This window comes from Miscanthus floridulus, chromosome 7 (genome assembly GCF_019320115.1).
Source record: "Miscanthus floridulus cultivar M001 chromosome 7, ASM1932011v1, whole genome shotgun sequence".
Classification (NCBI taxonomy): Eukaryota; Viridiplantae; Streptophyta; class Magnoliopsida; order Poales; family Poaceae; genus Miscanthus; species Miscanthus floridulus.
This window is the reverse complement of record NC_089586.1, coordinates 110,257,365-110,284,190: the sequence shown is the minus strand read 5'-3', so window position 1 is coordinate 110,284,190 and position 26,826 is coordinate 110,257,365. Positions and strand designations below refer to the sequence as shown.

General features: G+C 44.5%; 1 pseudogene; it reads left to right on the top strand.

Annotated features, from left to right (window-relative positions):
* Positions 1-3,226: 3,226 nt before the first annotated feature.
* LOC136466048 (uncharacterized) lies at positions 3,227-23,665 on the top strand (annotated as a pseudogene).
* The last annotated feature ends 3,161 nt before the right edge of the window (positions 23,666-26,826 follow it).

Sequence of the window (26,826 nt, the reverse complement as noted above, 5' to 3'; positions counted from 1 at the left end):
AGCAAAGTAGAGATCACACATGTCAAATATCACAATCATGTAGATAGCACTATCACATGTATATATAATAGTATGCATGAAAGAAAACACACGAATGCATAAGTAATAGTGTATCACACAAATAAAACTCCAAATGTATATAATAAGCTAATACTAGATAACTAGCTCCCCCTAAAACTCGCTCCCCCTAAGTCTACATACTCAAACCCTCTCCCCTTTTGGCGTCAAACACCAAAACCTAAGGGTCGGTCGGCGGGGCTGCAGCGGACGAGTCGGGCGCTGAAGTACGTGGAGCAAGGTGGAACTAGGCGCCATCATCATCTGACCCTGAGCTCTGAACTGACTGACCCTCTGAAGCAGGAAGTGTCGCTGAAGCGGTCTGGGTCTGAGCTGGGGCTGGTGCTGCTTGTGAAGCTGCAAGTATGTCTGTCGTAGGATCTGACGAGGCGACAGACGAGGGGAGCCTCTGAGTAGTCATGATAGCTGGAGCTGCTGTAGACGGACCGGCAGTATGCATGTGAGGCGGAGTAGGCATGCCGGTCAACTCGCTGAATGATGCTCCAAGACTCCTGGAGACTAACGACTCAGGCACGAATAGCGAGGAAGTCTGCTCTGGTGAGAAACCCGTGTGATAAGGAGTGAACTGCGGGGCTACACCAGGTGAAGCTAACCACTGGGACACCTATACAGGAGGTGAAGTAAACTGAGCTGGAGGCTGTCCCTGACTCTGAAGCCCGATGGGCTGTACTGCTGGAGTCGTCGAAGTGGTAGGAGGCTGTGCAAGCTGGGGCGAAGTCTGTGGCAGTGGAATCTCAATGGCTATCACTACATGCTGCATGAATCCCATGAGCTGCTGCTGCATGAGTAACTGCTAGTGCTGAAGGAGCTGCTGCTGCCGCTAAAACTCGTCCTGACGAGCCTGAAACTGTGCAAAGTTTGTAGCTGTCTCCTGTGCCTGTCGTGTCTGATCCTGCTGCATCCGCTCAAGAATAGCAATGAGAGCGGGGTCTGTCTGTGGAGCAGGTGAAGCAGAACTGGAGCTACCGGCCTCTACATCGTGTCTGCGTGGAGGCATCTGAGGTATAGGCTGGTAGTTGTCGTCAGAGCTGTCACTGTACTCACTCACTCCCTGCTGTGCCTCTAGCTCCTCCTCCTCAGTGGCTGCAATCCCTCTGATGATCTCATCCTGCTGAGCTACAGACTCTGGCACATCGGGGCGACGGCTAGGCTGACTGGGTGCCTGAGGAGTGGCGTGTCTGATCCTCTGTGACAGGTTGTAAGCTGGGAACTCTATAGTGGCACCTGTATACTCATCCATCATGCCAGGGGGCTTATCAATCACAACTCTACGGATGAGGAACGTGATCCAGTGAGCATAGGGAAGCTGCCTGCGACCCTTGAATCCCTCAGCAATAGTATCCTCCATCTCTGAAAGAAGGAGGTCCTAGATGTCAAACACTGTCATCTGCATGATGGCATTGAGAAGCCAGAGCTGTAAGCAAGTCAGGCCCTCCCTGTATCCCAACCTAGGAAGTAGTGTCCTCCTGATGATGGCCTCTAGTATCCTCGCTGTAGGAGTCAAGTCACTGGGGTTCCTGCTCGACCCCTCACCAAACGGCTCCTTGAAGCAATGGCGCACTAAGTCTGTTGGGGGCACCAACCCTCCATGAGGACGCCTAGGAGGCTCCTGATGTCCATAGCAAACCTCATGCATCCTTACAGGCTGCTCCTGTAGTCTCAGTATCTCTCTGGCCCTGCTACTCGTCACTCTATAGTCTTTGCCGTTGAAGGCAAAGTGAATGAATCTGTGATGAGGATCGATGTAGAGCGAGGCATAAAACTAACGAACCCAAGAAGGTACATATATCCCTGTCCGTCCAATCAGATCTGACAGTCCTAGCAAAAATGACAAGTATTGCCGAATGCCCTCTCCGGTTGCTGCCACAATGGACTCTATCGGACAGACCCTCTGTGATCTGAACACTGCCCCACTGTTTAGATATGCATTGTAGAAATCCTCCTGCAGTGGCGTGTAGAACCCCTCAACTGCTCTCTCATCCCTCCTCGGAGGGAACCAAACCTCAAACTCAACAAACCACAGCTGCTGAACCTGCCTGGCTATAGCGGCCCTCAAGTCGAGGTGAACCACTGGAGGCGGACCCTATGGTCTGGGCGGAGGGCGTGAACCCCTGCGCCGTGTAGCTGGCCTCGGTGGAACTGCAGCACTGGTACGACTCGAGCGGCGTAGCTAAGGTGCCGGCTCAGTCTCCTGACTCTCCTGAGTCTCCTGGGCTAGCTGAGGCTCTGCTGGTGGAGGTTGCTGCTGTGCTGACGGACCCTCCTCAATGGCAACCCGTCGTCCTGCAAACGTGGCAGTCCCTGCTGGACTACCATGACGACGCTCAACCTCCTCAATCGCAGCTCTGACTGCGGGTGAAACTGGCTGATCTGCAATGACAACTTCGCTGCGGGTGCCACCTCTCTCGGCACGCTCTGCGGCCTCTGCAACAGCTACTGCTCTGGCTGTCTCTGCGTCGGGGTACTTCCGCTTCTTGGATGTTACTTGCTTGGTTGATTTGCCCTTGGATCCGGCTGGCTGACGAGGCGGGGGCCTCTGATCATCTTCACCTGGGCCACCACCAACATTCTTGGTGCGAGCCATCTGAACAGACAAGATGGTGAACTGACGCTGATGAAGATCAACTGTCAAACTGTCGCTTTCGAGGCTTGGCCTCGATCCTTACTCACGAGCTTGGCTCTGAGTTAACTGCCAACTGCCAATTGAAACACAACGGAACCGACTCGCTGCACGATAGAATAGATGGATATACAAATAAATACCATATATCTAATAGATGCGAAATCCTAATAGAGAAAGCAATTTTAGATGCGAACTTGAATCGAGTGGCTTTCTACCTGACGATCAGCGATCTGAGAATAGATAAGACGTCACGTGGGGGATCTTGGAACCGGTTAGGGTTAGGTCAAATGCCCTGAATGCAATGGGGAATCAATGTATTTAGAATTTGATCTAGGTCACAATTGGAGATCAAGATTGAACCACAAGATTTGCCTTACCAAACAATGGAAGGATAGGGCAAGAGCGGCGAAGATTGGCAGCCTTGGCAACGATGAAGCAACGAGCTAGGGCGCGAGGAGGCCGGCGAGGCACTGAGCAGAGGCAAGGCAGGGCCGGAGCTCGGCGGCGCTTGGCTGCGACGGACCGATGGTGGCGCGGGACAGGAGCACGGAGGCGCGCGGCTGGGCAGGCGTGGTGGCGCGCGGCTGGGCAGGCGTGGTGGCGCGGCGAGGCTGCGGCGGCGTGCGGCTGCTCGGGCTAGGGCTGGCGAGCGAGGCTGCGGCGGCGCGGCTAGGCAGGAGGTGGTGGCTTGGTTGCGGGCTCACGGAGGCGCTAGTTAGGTCAAGGCAGGTGAACTGAAGGTCCGGATTTATAAAGCCCCAAACGCGACAGAAAAGGAAACCGAAAAGAGACTTGAAGTCGCGCGAGATCCACTGACCGGACGCTCCGGTGGTAGCGACCGGACGCTACCACCCAGCGTCCGGTCGATTCCAGAGAGGTCCAAATCCTCTGGAATCGTGACCGGACGCGTCCGGTGGTCCATGATCGGACGCAGGCAGGGTCCGGTCAGTTTAACTTTGTCATCCTCCGATCGACCGGACGCTGAGCCCTTTCTGACCGGACGCACAGACGCAGCGTCCGGTCACTCCTTCAACAGCAGTTCACCTCCTGTGAACTGACCGGACGCTGGACAGCAGCGTCCGGTGTAGCGTCCGGTGCACCTTTTCCAGCAATCCTTCAACCTTTCTTTGCGCTGCCTGTTCCCAATCAAGTCCCAACTTGAATAAGATCCAAATAAACACCAATTGGGACTGATGTGAGTGACCTCTCTCAAACCCTCATATTTTTCAAAATATTTTGCCTTAGGCTATAATTCTTTTTAAGAAACTAGGCAACAAGAGGGCAAATGGAACAAAACAACAAAACAACATTCATGCATATGTAATGCTTGTAAGTAAATCTAGTTGCTTGTCAAGTTTGATCCATGGTTAAGCTTCTTCACACGCTTTTCGGCGGTTATCTTAACCATGTTAGACAAGCCCTATATGCATTGCCACAAATTAAACATGTTGTATATTACAATGAATGCAAGGGACAACACAAGCTCAATTTTTAGTGAAGTTACTAAAATCAAGTACATTGAGCTCATTCTGCAATCTACAAAATGTAGCTTCATCTAGCGGTTTAGTGAAGATATCCGCTAATTGATCTTCGGATCTTACACCTTCTAGTGATATATCATTTTTAGCTACATGATCTCTTAGAAAGTGATGGCGGATATCTATATGCTTGGTGCGAGAGTGTTGAACCGGATTATTTGCAAGTTTTACCGCACTTTCATTATCGCACAAAAGAGGTACATTCTCTAGAACTACTCCATAGTCTAGTAAAGTTTGTTTCATGTATAATATTTGTGCACAACAAGCACCCGCGGCAATGTATTCCGCTTCGGCGGTGGACAAAGCCACACTATTTTGTTTCTTGGAGGACCAAGACACAAGTGATCTATCAAGCAAATGGCACCCTCCGGATGTGCTCTTTCTATCAACTTTGCATCCGGCGTAGTCCGAATCGGAATAGCCAATTAATTCAAATAAAGCTCCTTTGGGATACCAAAGGCCAATGCTTGGTGTGTGCTTAAGATACCTAAGGATTCTTTTTACGGCAATTAAATGTGTTTCCTTAGGACTAGCTTGAAATCTAGCACACATACACACACTAAACATGATGTCGGGCCTAGATGCGGTTAAATATAACAAGCTACCAATCATAGAGCGGTAGAGAGTTTGATCAACCGAGTTACCTCTCTCATCTAGGTCGAGATGTCCATTGGTAGGCATTGGGGTCTTGATTGGCTTACATTCATCCATCTTGAATCTCTTGAGAAGATCTTTTGTGTATTTCTCTTGAGAGATGAATATGCCTTCTTTCATTTGCTTGACTTGAAAACCGAGAAAGAATGTAAGCTCACCAATCATTGACATCTCGAACTCCTTAGACATCAATTCACCAAATTCTTTGCATGAGTCTTCATTTGATGATCCAAAGATGATATCATCAACATATACTTGACAAATGAAGATATGCCCATCAAGCTTCTTGGTGAATAGTGTGGTGTCGACCTTCCCAATGGTGAAGCCCTTCTCAATAAGGAAGTCCTGAAGGCGCTCATACCAAGCTCTTGGGGCTTGCTTAAGCCCATATAGTGCCTTGGACAACCTATAAACATGATTAGGATATCTAGGGTCTTCAAACCCGGGAGGTTGATCAACATAGACTAGTTCATTAATAAAGCCATTTAAGAATGCACTTTTCACATCCATTTGATATAGTTTCATTTCATGATGTGATGCATATGCAAGAAGGATACGGATGGCTTCTAATCTTGCAACCGGTGTAAAGGTTTCTCCAAAATCTAAACCTTCAACTTGAGAGAACCCCTTTGCCACTAGTCTTGCCTTGTTCCTCACAACAACACCTTGATCATCTTACTTGTTGCGAAACACCCACTTTGTTCCAATGACTCTTGCATCTTTTGGTCGCTCTTCAAGATTCCAAACTTCATTGCGAGTGAAGTTGTTCAACTCTTCATGCATGGCATTGATCCAATTTGGATCTTTAAGAGCATCTTCTACCTTGGTAGGCTCATAGCAAGAGACAAAAGAGTGATGAGCAATAAATGAAGTAAGTTTTTGAGATCGAGTCATCACCCCCTTTGTTGGACTCCCTATGATGAGATCTTGTGGATGATCTTGTAGGAGAGGTGTATTTCTTCTATTGACCACTTGAGGAGGAGGTTGTGGGGCATCAACATCTTGTGCTTGTACCACCATTTGCTCATGGGAGATATGAGTATCTTCATTTTCTACTCTCCCAACTTTTTCACCATCTTGTGGTACATTTGATGAAGAGGGTTGATTAATGACTTGTACATCATCTTTTGGCTTGATGTCTCCCACCGGAATATTCTTCATAGCCTCCCTCAATGGTTCATCACCTACATCATCAAGATTCTCATGTGCTCCTTGGGAGCCGTTAGATTCATCAAATTCCACATCATATGTTTCTTCAACCAAGCCGGTGGCATGATTAAATACTCTATATGCTTTGGACTTCAATGAGTAACCAACAAGAAAACCTATATCACAACGCCTTTGAAACTTCCCTAGGTGTTGCCGCTTCTTGTAGATGTAGCACTTGCAACCAAACACCCTAAAGAAGGAGACATCTGGCTTCTTCCCATTTAGCAACTCATATGGTGTCTTGACAAGGAACTTTTGAAGAAATAGGCGGTTGGATGCATAACATGCGGTGTTGATTGCTTCCGCCCATAGAGCTTCGGGGGTGTTGTACTCATCTAGCATTGTCCTTGCAAGAGTGATCAAAGTCCGGTTCTTCCTCTCAACTACACCATTTTGTTGAGGAGTATAGGTTGCGGAGACTTCATGTTTGATTCCAACTTCATCACAATAAGCTTCTATATTTGTGTTGTCAAACTCTTTGCCATTGTCACTCCTTATCTTCTTGAGCTTCACTTCAAATTCATTTTGAGCTCTCTTGGCAAACTTCTTGAAACAAGATGCAACTTCGGATTTGTCATGAAGGAAGAACACCCATGTATATCTTGAATAGTCATCCACAATCACAAGACAATAGAGATTTCCTCCCAAACTCTTGTATGTTGTTGGTCCAAATAAATCCATGTGTAGGAGTTCTAGCACTCTTATGGTTGACATGAAAGCTTTGGTTGGATGAGTGTTTGCAACTTGCTTGCCGGCTTGACATGCACTACAAGGCTTGTCCTTCTCAAACTTCACATCCTTCAACCCTCTCACCAAATCATTCTTCATAAGCTTCTTGAGTGAGCTCATCCCAACATGAGCAAGTCTTCTATGCCATAGCCACCCAAGTGTTGTTTTGGTGAATAGGCAAGTCTTCAAGTTTGCATCTTCGGAGGTGAAGTCAACTAGATATAAGTTGTTGTATCTAAATCCATTGAATATCACTTGATTGTCATCTACCTTGGACACAACCACCTCCTTCTCGGTGAATAAGCATTGAAAGCCAAGATCACACAATTGCCCAACGGATAGCAAGTTGAAGCTCAATGAAGCAACATAGAGTACATTGGAGATGGAATGATCATTTGATATTGCCACTTTGCCCAATCCTTTAACCTTGCCCTTTGAATTATCTCCAAATGTTATTTTCTCTTATCCATCTACCTCTTCATCTAGTGAGGTGAACATACGAGGATCACCGGTCATATGTTGAGTGCAACCACTATCAATAACCCAATGACTTCCACTGGTCTTGTAGTTCACCTACACACAAGAGATTCAAGCTTTAGGGATCCAAGCTTGTTGAGGGCCCTTCACCTTCTCAACAAGTGACTTAGCCACCCAAACTTTCTTAGGCCTACTCTTGTTGGGGGGACCTAAGAACATGACTTTCATCTTTCCACTCGAATCTTTTCTAAGCATGTAGTGAGCATTGAAAGCAAAGGGTCTAGCATGCTTGGGCAAGGGTTGTGGTGGTGGAGTTTGACACTCATGAGCAAAGTGACCTTCTTGTCCACACTCAAAACATCTCTTTGGCTTTGGCTTTGGCTTTGATTGTTGGTGTTGAGCTTGAGCCTTCTTCTTCTCTACACTTGCCATATATCCAATGCCACTTCTATCCATCTTCATGACGGTATTCATGAGTAGCTCACTTTGGAGATGCTTGCCTCTAGCAAACTTGCTCAATCCCACCTTGAGATGCTCTTTCTCCATCTTGAGCTTCTTATTCTCTTCCTTGAGAATATCATTGTTCTTCTCCTCCTTGAGTTTCTTGATTTCTTCTTTTAGCTTCTCATTCTCAAGGATCACCTCTTTGTCATGATCAAGAGTTTCTAGCACAATGGTGTTGTGACTTTTCATCTCTTCAAGATCTTTCATGAGCTTCTCATTGTCACTCTTGAGCTTGACAAACTCATCATAGTCATTGCACTCAACCACTTGCTTGCCCTTGCTACTAGATCCATGCTCAATGCTTTCATCAATTAAATCATCACATGAGGTAGCTATATCAATCTTAACAACATGGTTAGTAGCATCATGTGGCTCATTTGGTAAGAATTCTTGTGCAATAATAAGGGTATCATAATTGATCTTTAGAGTTGTATATTCATCTTTTAGCTTATGGTGACTAGTGACAAGCTCATTGTGCACCCACTCAAGTTTATCATTTTTATCTTTAAGCTCTTTCTTAGAAGATTTGAGCTCCTTGAGTTTGGATGATATAGAATCATTTGTTTCTTTGAGCTCATCATTAGCCTTTTCTAATGTATCACACTTAGCTAAGAGTGAATCATTTTTAGCATCAAGTTTTTCATTTGTAGCTCTACTCTTTCTAATGATCTTAGTATATTTTCTTAGTATTTTGACAAGATCATCATATGTAGGTGAGTCATCATCATCGCTATCACTATCATCATCACTAGCATGTTCATCATCACTACTATCATCACTCTTAGTTACCTTGCGTTCACCTTTGGCCATAAGGCATAGGTGTGTAGAGGATGATGGCGATGGTGGCGGTGAAGATGCAAGATCAATAGCAATGGCGGCCACCTTTTCATCGTCACTCTCATCATCGGATGATCCACTTGATGAATCAATGTCCGTGAGCCAATCACCGACAATGTAGGCCTTGCCACTCTTCTTCTTCTTTTAGAAGTCCCTCTTTTTGCCATCTCTTTTCTTGTATGGCTTGTTCTTCTTCTTTTCATCTTCATCACTTGAATCATCTTTCTTGCCCTTGTTCTTGAACTTGTCTTTCTTGGGCTTTGTGCATTGATGAGCTAGATGGCCAAGTTCGCCACAATTGTAGCAATCCATCTCGGAGATTGGCTTTCTTCTTGAGCTTGTGAAGAACTTCTTCTTCTTGCCATCAAACTTGATGCCACTCTTATTTAGCCTTTTTAGCATCTTGGTGGTCTTCTTCACCATGAGGGCAAGGCTTTCTTCATCATCTTCATCACTTGAGCTCTCATACTCAAGTTTTGCTTTGCCCTTGTCTTGGCTAGCTTTGAATGCTAAGTCCTTCTCTTTCTTCTTTGTAGAGGATGAGCCATCTTGTGGTGTGATGTGCATGTACATCTCATGAGCATTGATCTTTCCCAAGATTTGTGTCGGTGTAGCGGTGGAAAGATCACCTTGATGTAGCACGGTCACAATGTGCCCATATTTATCAATGGGGAGGACACTCAAGATTTTTCTCACAACATCGGATGGTGACATTTGAGTAAGTCCAAGCCCATTGACTTCCTCTACAAGAACATTTAATCGAGAATACATCTCATTAGCACTTTCTTTGGGAAACATCTCAAAAGAATTTAGCTTTTTAATCACAAGATGATAGCGTTCCTCACGCTCACTCTTGGTTCCCTCATGGAGCGCACAAACGTCCAACCATAGAGCATGGGCGTCTTTGTGGTTCCTTACACGATTGAACACCTCTTTGCAAAGGCCTCTAAAAATGGTGTTGCGAGCCTTTGCATTCCATTTCTCATAATTCACTTCATCGCCTTGAAGTTGTGCGGCATTCCTAGGAGCGGGGAACCCTTGAGAGGCGGCTCTAAGAATTCCAACATCTAGAGCTTCTAAGTATGCCTCCATGTGGATTTTCCAATATGGAAAATCATCTCCCTCAAAGATAGGAGGAGGTCCATCCCCGTGAGACATCTTGCTCTAAGCAATTAAGCTTAAAAACGTGAGCACGAGGCTTTGATACCAATTGAAAGGATCAAGATGCCCAAGAGAGGGGGTGAATTGGGCTAATTCTAAATTCACTTGCAATAATCAAATCCTACGGATAGCCCAATTAACCCCTTGTGCCTAGAAAAGTGTTTATATCAAACTAATGCACAACAACCTATCAACCTTGTTCCAAACTTACTCTAGCAAGCAATTCTATGGATGTAAAACAAGTATTGAATTGCTCAAAGTAAATACTCAAAGTAAGTGCTCAAAGTAAGTAGAGAGAGAAAGGAACGCGGCGATGTTTTGCCGAGGTATCGGAGAGTCGCCACTCCCCACTAGTCCTCGTTGGAGCACCCGCGCAAGGGTGTAGCTCCCCCTTGATCCGCGCAAGGATCAAGTGCTCTCTATGGGTTGATTCTTCGACACTCCGTCGCGGCGAATCACCCAAAGCCGCTCACAACTTGAGTTGGGTCACCCACAAGCTCCGCCGGGTGAACACCAAACTCCCAATCACCACCAAGCCGTCTAGGTGATGGCGATCACCAAGAGTAACAAGCACAAACTCTCACTTGACCACGCGAAGCCTAATGAGAAGATGGATGCACACTTTGCTACTCTTGATTTGCTAGTGAGGCTACTCTCTTGGATTCTCAAATCACAAACACCTCACTAGGATCTTGCTCTTCTTGGCACTCACAAACGTGTTTCTCAGCTGTTGGAATGAGCAAAGGATACTCCACTCACGAGTGGAGCTTCTATTTATAAGCCAGCCTGAAAAACGAACCGTTATGAGCTTCTGCGGGATGACCGGACGCTCCGGTCATGATGACCGGACGCTCCGGTCAGTTCAACCCGCGAACTAGCATTCAAGTGATGACCGGACGCTGTCAGGGTCCGGTCAGTACCGACCGGACGCGTCCGGTCGCTCTTGGATGCTTACTGTAAACGACCGGACGCTGGATACTCAGGGTCCGGTCACACTGACCGGACGCGTCCGGTCACACTGACCGGACGCGTCCGGTCACACTTTTCCAAGTCTGGACCCTTACTAGAGTTGACCGGACGCTGGCCCTCAGCGTCCGGTCACACTGACCGGACGCGTCCGGTCACACTTGACTTGATCTTCTCGGTCAAATGAACTGACCGGACCCTGCGGCCAGCGTCCGGTCGCACCGGAGCCAGCGTCCGGTCAGTATTTGACCCTCCATTCACTTCCAACTTCCGAACATATGTGAATGAAGTTTGCTCCAAAGGATCTTAGGCATTCATAGGAGCTACCTAGAGCTAGTTTTAACAAGTGTGCACCACACCTAACTCACTAGACTCAACTAGGTCAAGCTACCCGTTCATACCCCCCTTCATAGTACGGCCAAAGGAAAAAACAAAGTCCTAAACTACTCTAAGTGTCTCTCCAACTTCAATCGACACTTAGAACTAGTTATCCTTAACCTTGTCGTCCATCCTTTGAAAACCGAAACGATTTCCATCGTAGGGGCATGACAACCTCGATTGCCCAATCGATCTCCATTACCATGACCTAACTTAATTGCCTCTGCAAAACACACGTTAGTCATAGTAATCTTGTATTGACATTAATCACCGAAATCCAACTAGGGGCCTAGATGCTTTCACGTTTCTAATAAAAAACACTCATCGCTCTTATCCGCTCATCGCTCCTATCCGCTCGCCTGCCACCTCTGAGGAGCAGCGCTTGCCCACTAGATTATCTTTCCTGCATGCCAAGCACAGCGCGTGTGGCAGAACCGTCTAATCTAATACCTCCCAGAAGTACTTGTCTTCCATTAGACATCAAGTACTCAAGGGAGGACACCAAATTACGCAGTTCCATCGAGCACACCCCAAGAGAGGACTCGAAAATCCACATTTTTCCATCAGGATCACAAATAAGAGAATAAAACTTACATCATTATTAACCATTTCTTACATCACTTTTAATACAACATTAGAGTTATGAATAATTTAATTTAACAACAGAAAATAAACATGTGATCAAAGTTACAGCGGAAATAAATATCTATCCATGATATGATGAAGCATTGATATATAAACTATGACAACAGATTATAAAATTTTCATTTATAAAAACATTTAGTGAGGGTTATAAATAAAGACTATGATCGCAGCATAAAGGAATCCTCTCTGAGCCCACCAGGAGAGATCCACACACAAGTGTTAGCTATAGCATCCGCCCGTCACCTACAATAGGGGGAAATAAAAACCTGAGTACTCAATTGTACTCAGCAAGACTTACCCGATAGGAGAAAAAAAGACTTCCAAGGATATGCAAGGCTATCTGGCCCGTGGGTTTAGAGCATCTGCAAGAGCATTACTAAAAGTGCGTTCTTATATTCAATTTTAGTAGCAGTCAGCATTAGTTCATTAACTAACCATTCTATGTAAGCACATGTGCTACTTTTAAGCTGGTGGTTAGCAATCAGAATCATTTTACCATCTTTCATCTTCCAGTTTTTACTACGGTGCTAGATTACAGACAAGTCGTACCAGATCACTAGCGATTTGTGAATCAATGTGCCCAGCTGGATATCCCGAAACACATGCCCTGCTTATACCCTAGGCACAAGCAGGATCAACCCACCACTCTCCTATCATAGGGTCCAGATCTCCATCCAAACTTGGACTCCAAGCCCCCGCTCCTGAGTCCTAGACTCAGTGTGGTGCTTAGACCTCTACCATCCCCGCCTCCAATCAGTCGGTCTAAAAAAGAGCTGGAACCCATGACAAGAGAGCAACAAGCCTTCCCTACATCCATACACAAGTATGTGATCGGGATAATAAGTCTGTGACTTGCCTAGAGTCCAATGCAACGATCGGTCCTTAACCAACACAGGTAGAACAAATGCAATCTGAGCCTCACTCGAATGCCCAATCAAGTCCAGATCCAAAGTACCATTCTGCCCGGTCTCTAATTAACAATCATTTATATTCCAGGTGATAATAATATAGTAACAACAATAATATATTTCCTACCTCTCATGAGTGACAGGCAATCACTCGACTTCTACCGGAGTCCTATAGCATAGCAATCTACACGATCATGTCCTATATGCAAGTGGGTTTCATTCAACTCCTTAAAACTTAATGCACGGACACAATATAAAGTGCAGAAAAGTAGGGGTTATGCATCGGGGCTTTCCTGGGTAATATATATACTAAAAAGTTAGTATCTGCATATTCAGATCATCCACCATCATCTGAATAGAAAGTTAATTGCATCATCTCCTAGAGAGAATACTATTACACCATCTTGAGATTCCCAATCATCCATCAATTAATCCATTGATCCATCATCGTACCTATATGATATGCATTGATGCAAATGATGCAATAGATAATTAACAAGGCAACAACTCTTAAAACAGAGTATATAGTTCGAACTAACAAGGTAGCTCTAATGACTAACGTACTAATCTACGCATCAATATTGTCGAGAAAGCAATCGTTTCCCAACAAGTGCTTTAGTTATAAAATTTCAAGGTGTTTCTTTATTTCATTTATTTGATTTACTATATATTCAAACTAGGTCTCATTTGCTATCTTAGTAATTTAATTTCTCTACAGCTACAAAAATTACATAGAACACCCGATAACACTTCTAACCTACTGTAAAATTTTTAGAGCTAACACTATCACCGATTTATCATAGAAATTCCTACAAATTTATGTCTTAACAATATTAAGCATGTTAAAATAATTAGAGCAACCCTAAAAACATACAGAACCTATGCGGACAAAATACACTAGCAGATAGATCATAACTTTAGAAACTTAACAAAAGTGGTTTGACATTTTTATGTTTTTTCTATGATTTACTATGAATTTTACAAGTTTCAGCCATTTTAAACAAAAACTAGAAAATGAAAAGGGCACTTGGGCCGGCTTCGGCCAGCTCGGCCCACGCTGGGTGGCTGAAAGATCCTAATGGCTAGAGGGGGGTGAATAGCCTATTAAAATTTTCTACAACAACACTTAATAAACTAGTTAGATAATTATAAGGCGAAGCAAGTGTTGCGCTAGCCTACTAAAATAGCAAGCCACCTACCATAATTCTAGTTTATATAGTTTCTATCCACACAATAGCTATAACACTACACTAAATTAGTGTGATCTCAAAAGCTAACTAAAGAGCCACACTAACCAAACTAACAAGCTCTCACAACTAGCTACACTAAAGAGCTTGATAACTAGTTTGCGGTAATGTAATGAGAGTGAGCAAGAAGGTTATACCGCCATGTCGAGGAAGGAGCCAATCAATCACAAGAATGAATAACAATGAAGACCAATCACATCGGAATCAAATGATGAACACAATGATTTTTTACCGAGGTTCACTTGCTTGCCGGCAATCTACTCCTCGTTGTGGTGATTCACTCACTTGGAGGTTCACACGCTAATTGGCATCATATGCCAAACCCTCTATAGGGTGTCGCATAACCAACATAAGATGAGGATCATACAAGCCATAAGCAATCCACTAGAGTATATTTTGGCTCTCCGTCGAGGAAAGGTCAAAAACCCCTCACAATCACCATGATCGGAGACGGAAACAATCACCAACCTCCACACGATGATCCTCGCTACTCCAAGCCCTCTAGGTGGCGATAACCACCAAGAGTAATAAGCGAATCCCACAGCAAAATACGAACACCAAGTGTCTCTAGATGCAAACACTCAAGCAATGCACTTGGATTCTCTCCCAATCTCACAAAGATGATGAATCAATGATGGAGATGAGTGGAAGGGCTTTGGCTAAGCATACAACGTTGCTATGTCAATGCAAAATAGCCAAGAGAGTGAGCTTGAGCCAGCCATGGGGCTTAAATAGAAGCCTCCATGAATTCGAGCCGTTGTACCCCTTCACTGGGCACAACACGGGGTGACCGGACTCTCCGGTCATATCAAACGGATGCTGGACCTCAGCATTTGGTCACGCGATGCGTGCCATGTGTCCACTCTTTTCAAATGTTGATTGCTCGATCTCAATGGTCAAGTGATGACCGGACGCTACAACTCAAAGTGACCGGACGCTGAACCCTAGCGTCCGGTCGTTTCCAGTAAGCATCTAGAGACGACTTTTCAAGACCGGATGCGTCTGGTCATGATCGACTGGACACACCCAGCGTCCGGTCACACGGTGACTCCTCTGTGTGTGACCATGTCAGTGTGACCGGACATAGCCAGCCAGCGTCCGATCATTTCAACGCTAGAGTCCGATCGATGATTGACGCTGCGCTTTTTCTGCTGCTACTGATCGGACGCGCCGGTCCTTCAGAGACCAGCGTCTAGTCACTTACAGTTACCTCCATCTTTTCTATCTAGGGCGCCGGTGGTACCATCGGACTGTCCGCACTCTATGGGTAGACACTCCGCCGGTGAAGTTACTAACCCTTACTCAAATGTGCCAACCACCAAGTGTATCACCTTGTGCACATGTGTTAGCATATTTTCACAAACATTTTCAAGGGTGTTAGCACTCTACTAGATCCTAAATGCATATGCAATGAGTTAGAGCATCTAGTGGCACTTTGATAACCGCATTTCGATATGAGTTTTACCACTCTTAATAGTATGGCTATCGAACCTAAATGTGATCACACTCGCTAAGTGTCTAGATCACCAGAACAAAATGGCTCCTACCATTTATACCTTTGCCTTGAGCCTTTTGTTTTTCTCTTTCTTCTTTTCAAGTCCAAGCACTTGATCATCACCATAGCATCACCATCATCATGTCATGATCTTCATTTGCTTCACCACTTGGAATGTGCTACCTATCTCATGATCACTTGATAAACTAGGTTAGCACTTAGGGTTTCATCAATTCACCAAAACCAAACTAGAGCTTTCAGTGGCCAAGAGGCCCAGGCACACGCGACCCAGCCAGCCCAGCTAGCGGCCCACCTGCACGCACGTGGCTGTGGCCAAGGCCTAGAGGAGGCGGCTGCGGCCCATGCGGCCAAGGCCTAGAGGGGGCGCCACTTTTGCAGAAAGGAGCCTACCATTTTACCAAACCGATCCACAGTCCAGCATACACTATTCATGTGAGTCATGTTTATACACCTAGCCCCTCGGAAAAGCTTCTATTTACACTTCTACGTCCTTACCTTCTCTAAAACAGAGCACGTAGTGGGGGAACCATCATCAGCGACCGATTCGGCACGGGGAAGGCACGGCGGTGGCAGAGGACCGACCGTGGGGTACGCGGGACCGACCCACATCCATGGGTGCTAGTAGCACGGGATGAGGTGGCCCACAGCTATGGGGCGACATGCGGCATGGCGACCGAGCACCCCTAGGCCCGACCGTAGCTGCTCAGCGACAAAGGCGTGGCCATGGTGGGGCGCTGTAGTAGAGATGGAGCGGCATGGGGAGGTGCACGGGCCACGACCGGGTTCAGCCTAGCCACAGCGTAGACCGAGGTGGGGCACAACACGGTGGCCACACGCGGCCGTGGTAGGGGAGGCGGCGTGCTAGAACCCTACCGGGAAGGAGGGTCGGCCACAGCGGGAGAGGCGGCAAGGTTAGCAACGGCCGCGTGGCGCGTAGCTACAAACTGGACGATCGCCAAGTGGTGCGCCCATCCATCCCCGGTAGCCTGACGGGGCACGATAGCCTGTAATGAGAGGGCGTGCGATGCGGGGAGGAAGAGGAGGGGGCGTCGGCGCTACACGCGGAGGAGCAGCGCTGTGGTGCTATGGTCCAGCGCAGCCATGGGGCTGACGCACGCACGCAAAGGGCCAGGCGACGGCGACGCAGCCATAGGACGCGGCTAGGGCGTGACTACGATGCTGCACGTCGCAGCTGGGTAGCCATGGCTTAGAGGCGTTGATGGTGATGTAGGGTGATATGAAGAAGGTGGTAGTTGGATGGTGGCACTTAGCAGGGGCGGCAGCAACTGAGGCTTGCTCTTGCTGTGATGGCATGATGCCGATAGGGTGTACCCGCTAAGCGTTGCTAGTACTATGAGCTGCTAAAGATGCATGCATATTTGCTACTTAAATGCATATTTGCGCTATGCGCTGGTGGCTTCGACAGAGGTAGGCAGAGACAAGCAGAGGCAGTACGTAGCAGCAGTAGCTCGGGTAGGTGAAATGAACGGCTGAGAGCAAGCGGGGCAAGGTAGTTGAGGTGAGCGGCTGAGATTGCTCGCTACAGGTGTCGTTTCACAAACAGAGCGCCAACGGCATGTCCTCAACGCATTCTAGCGAAGTTCGATCAATTATTGCGTGAGCATCGTAACTCAAACGTAACCACGGCCTGTACCATGTCCTAATATACACCTAACTGTAACTGATCGTGCGAAAACATAAATGTAGTGCTTAACCATTTTTGTTGGAAATCGAATGCCAAAATGGCATTGTCTACTATTGTTTCATACTTAAAAGAATTCATGGTTTTAGTTAGAACTAACATCCCAAAGCACTTTTGGTTGAATTTTTAAATGGTCTAAACTTCACCAACAACCATTTCACGTCATAGCACACACTTTATATCAAATAATAGAACCGAAACAACAAGGTGTTATTTAACTATTTTGCATTTTATAAATCGCCAAAAAATGTACTTTCAACACAACTTCAAATTTTTGCCGATTCAACTAAAAGGGCTAATTTTAATTTCCAATTTAATTTTTGAGTTGGCAAAAATCCTAGTCAACGACATTTGTTTTTCAAAACCCAAGTTACGTTTTCATCTACCCGACTTGTACTTCAATTTTAATTAAAACCCCAAATACCCATTCTATAATATTATTGCTTTATAAAAATCATTTTTTAAATCAAACTATTAACTTATCCATATAACTAGGGATTAAGTTTTTCATTATTGCATTTGTTTAACTAACTCACTATACTTACAGATCTATTTCTCAGGACGTAATCTCTGTGCTAAGCGAGCTCGTAACACCAGAGGTGTTACAGCGCGCGGCCTCCTCTAAGCCATGGCGCTTGGCCGCCTCTGAGCCGCGGCTACCCTATGCCTCCCTATCGCCTCGTGCATCCGCTACCGCCGACCCACCGCCTACAAGCACCACGGGGTCGCTGTCTCCGACGAACTTAACATGTCAACGGGCCTCCATTCTCCCAAAGCAGCAAGGAGATGTTGCAATGTGGTGAAAACACACGTTGCAAGCGTATGTTTCAGGTGTTGCATAGGTATGTTGCAATTGTTTTATGCAGATGTTGCAAAAGTAGATTGAGATGTTGCATATGTTGCAATAGCTGTACACATATGTTGCAAATGTCTGTTTCCAATGTTTCATCTGTGTTTTCGGATGTACGTTGCAAGTGTGTTTTATGTGGTTCACGCATACTTCGTATGTTGCAAGAATTTTATCTGGGTATTACATATGTTTTGCAATGTTTTTCAAGTGTTTTCTAGGTATTTTTTTTGCAAGTGTTTCAGAAAAAGCATGTTTCAAGTATTTCATCTGTTTTCAGACGTATGTTGCAAGTGTTGCATCTCGATGTTTCAAAAGTAAATCTGGTGTTGCATCTCCCTCGTCGCTTTTCTGCTCTCTCACCTTGGTGTCTTCTCCTCCTTCGGGCGCTGGCTAGGCATCCTCCGCGCCCTACTCCTCTTCCCAATGCTGGTGACATTTGGGGCGGCATGAGAAACTTACATGGGAAGCGGATGGGGAGGGCATAGGCGGTCCCCGCGCGGCATGCACGTACCGAAAAGCAGAAGGAGCGCGGGCGAGAAGTGGGATGGGGCGGAGGGGGCACGGGTTCCTATGTGTGCGTGGACGCACGTGAATGGAGCAGCAGGCACTGTCATCCGAGCGCTAGTAAGGCCCTTGCATTTTCGGGGTAAAGAGGAAGCTTTATATTAATGAAAGTCATTTGTACAACTATTGATGGGTTCACAAACCCATGCAGGCGCATGCCTCATTTATACCATTGAATGGTTGTTTCCCCTAGCTAAAAGAGTCAAATCATTTCCTTCCTTATTGCATCCTCTCTTTACATATACCAGCATCAGCAAACAAAGAAAGTTTCTTTGCTTGTGCGATCATAAATCCGATTTTCGATCTGTTCGTACCTGAACTCTGCATCACTTGAACCATCGTTAAGCAACCTAATTCAATGGTGATTAGAGCATGATGTCTCGTTTGAATCGCGATCGATCACTCTAACACCAGCCTCACCCATACTTGCCATGAAAGAGACATCGATGTTCACCTTGATCCATCATTGGGGGTTTAGGGGCAATGTGTTGAAGCTTGTCGTAGGCTTGTGTTGTATTTGGCTTCCATGGACGACCGAACCAAGATAGACTGCTTTCTCTTGTAGTAACATGTTCTTGTTATCAGGTGTTCGACAGAGTCTCCCAGTAGTTTAGGACATAATGGACCGATTCAATAATTAATGTGGTACCTGATTAGTGGGTTATGTTGTTGTGAACTGGTCATGATCTCCATAAGAGAGGTAGCATAAGAGTCTTTTGACTTAGAAAGCATTTGTTCAAAAGCAGTAGCAATAAGCTTGGGCCGGAGGGGCAAACTATTCCTTGTTTGGTAAATAATCCTAATGATGCCACATATTACTATTTACTCCCCACCGTTTCAAACTATAAGTTGCTTTGACTTTTCTAGTACATCTATTTTACAAAATAAATGTACTAGAAAAGTCAAAGCGACTTATAATTTAGAACGAAGAGAGTATTGTTTTACCGTACTTAGTTAATAAAATAAAAATGAACTACTAGATCATATAAATAAGAACTAAATATAAAGTAGGAAGACAGACACAAAGTCAATCTTATTGTTACAATTGCAACTTAAGAATTTCTTTCTAGCGAAAGTTATATCAAATAGTTCGCAGTAGACACAGCACAACCAGTACGTCCAACAATTGCAAGTTGAGCCTAGTATGCCAAACTTGAGCAACATAAACAGAAAAAGCTGCCTAACCCAAATTCATGATATTCATGTTGAGGATAACGTTTCTTTGTTCAATCATGGAGGCAATGTCTGTCTCTCTGAATGCTCCAATGTATTCCCTATTCATTTTTCCTGTCTTCAGAGACTGTACCAAGTGGATATATGCACAACACAACACAACTCACGTATTGCCTTTTGCGATATTAGCCGCTACGCTAACGCTAACCACCTCGCGATCTCTCATTGTAGCGCATTGGACCACCTGCCAATGATCTCAACCTGATCGGCAGTGACATTGCCTGCCAACCATTCTGGAACACGTCAATGTAGAGCTTTTTTCTTCCATGTTCATGCCTCTTTGCAGTTGTGACTCTGATCAATTCTCGTTAGGCTACTGATTCTGTGGTCTTGTATTCCTCCATCCAAAAATATACAATTTTAATATAACATAGTATTGAGTCAAAACATTTTTAGTTTGACTAAATTTATATAAAAATATCAATATTCATGATACTAAATCAGTGCTATTAAATTTCGCAATGAGATATGTTTCTATAGTATGTCTATTTGTGTTATAAACATTGATATTGCTTTTATAACCTTAGTTAAACTTAAAAATGCTCGAGTAGAGATAAAGCTAGAATTTCGTCTTTTTGGGGGACGGAGCTAGTATCATCGAAAAGTATATGCATTAGATGAAACTTTGATCAAAGTTTGGCGCATCTTCAGCGTCTCGTAGCTGCCAAAGGATCATGTGGGTCTCTGTTGCCGCTGCTCAGGGAGTCAGGGACCAGCCTGCACAGTTTGATGCCCTGGCCAGTTATCCTTTTTGCGGATCGCCCAGTCACTTGGCCAAAATGACCAGTTCTTCCTTATCATACAGCTGTTGAGTACATGGCCCTGAGTTTGGAGCTATAGGCCAAAGCCTGTCCGTGTTATCACATCAGTCAGCAGAATCAGCAAATAATGGCGACAAACGGAACGCGTGTGGCTTCATGGCTCAACCAAACTAACACCACAGGCATGCCCGAATTGGAGGATTGGAGCAAAGCAAACGACAGTTACCACACACAAGGAACCACAGATTTATTTCACCATAGCATAGCACAACGCTACCAGGTAGCAGAGTACAGCAAACCGGACATACACTTGGATGGAAATCCACGAAATAGCATAGTTAACATCTTTAGAGAGCGCACCAATCATGTTATTAGTTTTCTGGACCGATTGCTGCTTCACGGTCTAGAGATATAAGCTCTTCCAAGATCACATTCACTGCGGTTTGGGGTGCCTCATCCTGAAATAAGAAACCACAATGGGTCACTGTTATCCTTGGCCGAATATTGAAAAGATGTGAAAGCTAAACTCGGTATGCACTCTCATGCAACACAACAGAAAAACCCCCACGAGTGAAAAGAGCTTGCACCTGTAACCTGTCATAAACAGAACACCTTTAAGGTAGCAGGGTTCTATACTGCTTTAGATGCAAAACTTTGCGAAAATATGCACAAGGTTAATAGGCATGGGGCCTGGGAGGAAAAGGCTACTTCTACCTTGGATTGACATTCTAAAGGCATGGGGCCTGGGAGGAGAAGGCTACTTCTAGAAAAAAAGAGCTTGAATTGGCATTCTAAAATTGCCTATTTGTTTCGCAGAGAAATATGATTTGGGTGCTCAGCTTTACAGAAGTTTAATGGTAGCAGCACAAACTACTAGTGGTTATCGCTTGCAGAAAAGAATTTCCAGGCCAGCACTAAGGTGATCAGGTAGTATTTAGATCAGCAGCTGCAGGGGTGTACTGGAGTCTATCCAATATTTCCCAAGATAACTAATGTATAAACTGAAACTAAATTGGAGCAGATAACAGCCATAGTTATCTGGTTCAAATGAATAGTGTTGTCAACCAGGATTTAGCTGTACTTGTCACTTATCTTCATTTACTTGAATTTGCAAGTTGCCAAGCAAACCTGATGATCGACAGCTAAATAATGGACAAAGGAACAAATGGTAAACTCCAATTAAAATAAAGTCTAAATCACAAAGAACAACCAGAAGAAACAGCAAAAAATCACATCACAAGTTGTAAATAATCCTTATAAACAAGGGCCGTACCATAGTAAGGGATTATCCTAAGACGAAGCACGACCTGCAGTATAGCCTATATAGGCAAGTTCATAAAAAGAAGGGAAACTCTTTTTTCAAAAAAGAAGAAGAAGAAGGGAAACACGCATATTTTTGCTTTTTCATGGATTTCTGATTAGCAAACTAATAACCACATAAATAAACGTTAAGAAATTAGTTAATGCAGTAAATCTTAAGAACCAAGGTTTTGACTTAAACTTTTGGAAAGCATATGACAATGATAGTCAAGACTGGCCCCATGCATACACAATTGAAAAGGTGAGTAAAGGGGGGAACAGAAGGAACAAGCTAGAAAAAGGCATGTCGAAGATTAGAGGGGGAAAGATAATCTAGGTGGACAATGGACCAAAGAAAGTAACGAACATTAAGTCAACAACAGTTTCAAAGTCAAGTGTCTGCATCAATAAAACAAAAAGCAACACTTCTACTGCACGTGTGCCAAAGGCTAGCGTGCTAAACAGCGTAGTAAGAAAATATGCGATGCAATGCAATGCTATGATGTAGTGTTAGTGGACAAAAGCCAGACGGGAGTAAATAGAAAACTAGAGTTATGGCGGTAGACCCTTGAGTCTAAAGATTTTAGATTGAGCAGAATTAAAACCGAATACATGAGATGTGACTTTGGCGGAGTTGTACAGGAGGAGGGAGATGTGAGTTTGGAAGGTCAAGTAGTGCCTAAGAAGGATGCCTTTTGGTATCTCGGATCGATGTTACAGAGGGATGGAGATATTGATGCGAACGTTAGCCATAGAATCAAAGCAGAGTGGATCAAGTGGCGACAAGCTTCTGGCATTCTCTGTGACAAGAGGGTACCACAAAAGCTAAAAGGCAAGTTCTATAAAAAGACAATTAGACCGGCTATGTTGTATGGAGCAGAATGTTGGCCTACAAAGATTCGACATGTTCAACAATTGAGTGTTGCAGAAATGCGTATGTTGCGATGGATTTGCGGTCACACAAGAATAGACCGAGTTCGGAACGATGATATACGTGATCGCCTAGAGGTAGCACCAATTGAAGAAAAGCTTGTCCAACATCGGTTGAGGTGATTTGGCCATGTCCAAAGGAGACCTGTGCATTGTGGAGTCCTAAGTCAAGCTAATAATATGAGGAGAGATAGAGAAAGACCGAAATTGACATGGGAGAGGCAATATATTTGAAAGCTTCGGATATACCTAGAGATTTATGTTTGAATAGGAGTACTTGGAAAGCAGCTATTGAAGTGCCTGAACCGTAACTTGGGGCTCTTGGTGGGTTTTAACTCTAGCCTACTCCAACTTGCTTGAGACTAAAAGGCTATGTTGTTGTTGTTGTTGTTGTAATGCAATGCCATGATGCATAGATGAGCAGAGATGTAGAGAGCAATGTGTTACTTACTCTACTACCTCTTGTCACCATTGTTCCTGCCACAAGAATTGCTGCTGCTTCCACTACCACCGGAGCTGCTGGAGTGGGATCCTTGACTGCCTTCTCCAGATTCAATTTGCCGCACATCCTTCTTCAGCCATTTGTAGTGCCTCTTCACATCCTCAGCGGTCTTTCCACAACCAACTGCTCGTGCAACATTGTGCCAGCGGTCTGGTGTGTCCTTGTCATATATTACTAGCGCACTCTCGAAAAGCTTGTTTTGACTGTCGGTCCAGGACGAACTCATTATTTTTCCTCCCTCTTGTTCTCTTTACTCAGCAAGAGAAAACACCTAAGAGAGATGCAGGGCAAGCAATGGCTGCTGCTTGTGTCTGTTTGGATCAAAGAGTGAGGGCAACGGTGCTCTTTATATAGAGGGAGCATCGAATAATACCCAGTAGAGGTGGGGGTGAATTATATCAACAGTACAGAACAAGTTGACAAGTCTATATAGGAGGAAGCCGTATGAGAAAGAGCATGAAGTGTCATTGTTCCATTAATTCCTCATGTATTACAACTTGTTGGGAGGAATAACCAGAACCTCAGGTTTGCTGGGGAAGATGACGAACTTTTTATTTCTTTTCTTCGCGTCCAATCTTCATAAAGATTCTCTTGTGCCGTCCATAAGAGGTGGGTCAGTCTTCATTATTACCTTCAGTTCTCTTTCTTTCATATTGATCAGAATCTTTTAACTAATATGATACCAAACTCAGTAGCAGTTAACAGACATTAACATATGCCTATGTGGCCTTTCCTTAATTAGAGAAAGAGGAGCTTTTATTGGGCCAGAAAGGATAGGGTTACTTATTCAAAACATTTACAAAAACTGATGGACAGAGAAGAAAGATAACATTGTCTGCTCAACGGATAAATTGGGCCCAATAATTCGATATCCATCTCAATCATCAGCCCCTTTCAGTGTTATGGTGACAAATTGGATATTTTATTCAGCAATGTATCGACAGATAGAACTTTATTGGACACAGGCCTCAAAAGAACATGGAAGTCTAGAATTCTAGCCTTCTGAGATCTAAACAACACTATTCTTCACGAAAAAACTAACCGAAATTTAAGAATATAGCACGTATCTTTTTTTCAAATGGTTAAACCCTTCTAGTTTCTTCAAAATGTTTGCTGTTACATATTTATTCTGTAAGCTGAGCACAACATTTGGTTGAACTTGTATACAGACTACAGTGAAGTTACACTGTCTCTTGATCTTCATTATTATGTAGAATAATTCTCTCAAAAACAACATTAGTCCAGAATTTGTATCTCAACAAAATTATTAATAAATGTTTCTGGCTTAAAGTTACCTTAAATTATTGATATTTCAGTACCAAACCAAATACAAAGAGGCTACATGGACATGGCAGTAACTCCTATAGTGTTGGAGTTGGACAGTATAAGTTCAAATGTAGTCACTTACAATTACACTTCAAACAAAAAGCAAATAAAGAAAAGATGTTTCAACGATGACATGTGTCGAAGACACAATGGGGCTGGATATCCTGATACTCTCGAAAAGACTGAATAGACAGAATTCTCCGACCAAGTGTGCATTTCTCTAGGAATAAGCATGGAATGTATGTGATGGTGACGTCATAATAATAGAAGAATCATCAAATATTGCATCTGAAAGATTGGATTCTCAACACAGATGTGAACTTTTAAAGGCAGAGAACCTCACAGGAAAAAGAAAGTTGATAAATGATCTGTGGCCTAGGAGGTAAAGAATGATGCCCAGATAAGATGTGATGAAACCACTGTGGGAGGAGGTGACGAAATAATAGATAGAAAAGGAATAAGATCCAGCAGATCTTCGGAACCCGATGTTCCACTTACAGAATACAATACAAGTGGACCAACTTTTGCAGACAGGAAATTGAATTGGCATATGGCTTGGACAATGACGGTGGAATGAAGCAACGCTGTTACAGTCTTGTTCGTTAGCCTCCAGAAATCACCTAGAGTAGCATCTAGTCAGGTTGTTCTTTTTATTTAAGGGTAATAAGTAGAAAATCTAATGAACCGTACTACAGAGTGATAGAGAGAGGAGAGTGGATGTGAGTGTACAGACCATCGGAGGGCGCCATCGAGGAGGATCCAGCCATCTCGTTCGGTCGGTAACGTTCTGCGCACGGGCAGCAATGGTCGGAGAAGAGTTGGTGAAGTCCGGCGATGCAGTAGCGGTGCAGTCAGGCCGACGGTGATGATGGTGGCGTCTTCCCGTCGCTGGCTACGCACCCTTACTAGATCAGACTTTAGGGTTTGTTGGTGGGGCGGAGTGACTCACGGTGAACCTTGTACTATGAGCCGCCAGCCCCCACTACTTTATATAGCGCAGTGCGACGGGGGCCCACCAACCATGTAGGATTGGACGCCCCCGATCAGGGCACGTGACCAAGGCCCAATAGGTCATTGGGCTTATTGGCTGGGAGATCATTTCAACATTCTCCCCCTTGATCTCACACTATTACTTTTATCTTTAAACTTTAAACTTCAATCCTTTTCTCCTTATTCATTTCTTCACAGATGATGCATAGAGCATGTTTTATCGCCACGGTCAATCGCATAGATTTAACAACTACAATGCACGTCTCTGATCTGAAATAAATACTTTAACTTTTGGGCCCTTTATGGTCCGGGAATCATAGGCTTTCCCTTAAACCCATGCCGGCTACATGTTCTCTGAACACGTTGGGTGGTAAGCCTTTTGTAAGCGGATCCGCGAGCATCTTTTTAGTACTTATATGCTCAAGACTTATCATTTGATCCCGGACTCTATCCTTCACAACATAATACTTTATGTCAATGTGTTTGGCAGCACCACTTGACCTATTGTTGTGAGCATACTGTACTGCTGGATTATTATCGCAGTATAACTTCAGTGGTCTATAGATGTCGTCAACCACTTTTAAACCGGGTATGAACTTCTTTAGCCAGTTCACCTGTCCCGTTGCCTCATAACACGCTACAAACTCGGCATACATTGTGGACGATGTAGTGACGGTTTGCTTTGAGTTTTTCCATAAATAGCTCCCCTGCGAGAGTGAACACATATCCAGATGTGGATTTTCTATTATCTCCCGCATAATCAGAATCTGAATATCCCACTATATGGAGTGAATCAGATCTTCTATACGTCATCATGAGGCCTTTCATTCCTTGCAAATAACGCAAGACTTTCTTTACCAATTTTTAGTGTTCTATTCCAGGATTGCTCTAGAATCTGCCAAGTAACCCGGTAACAAATGCCAAGTCAGGGCGCGTGCATACTTGAGTATATTGCAAGCTTCCGACAGCTGAAGCATATGAAACCACTTTCATTTGATCGATCTCATATTGGTTCTTGGGGCATTGAAAATCCCCATATCTGTCATCCTTTACTATAGAAGCAGGTGAGGGACTACATTTGTGCATACTGAATTTCTTTAAGATCTTTTCAATGTATGCCTTTTGTGACAGTCCTAATACCCCTTTACTTCTATCTCGGTAAATCTCGATTCCTAGAACGAACGAAGCTTCACCAAGAT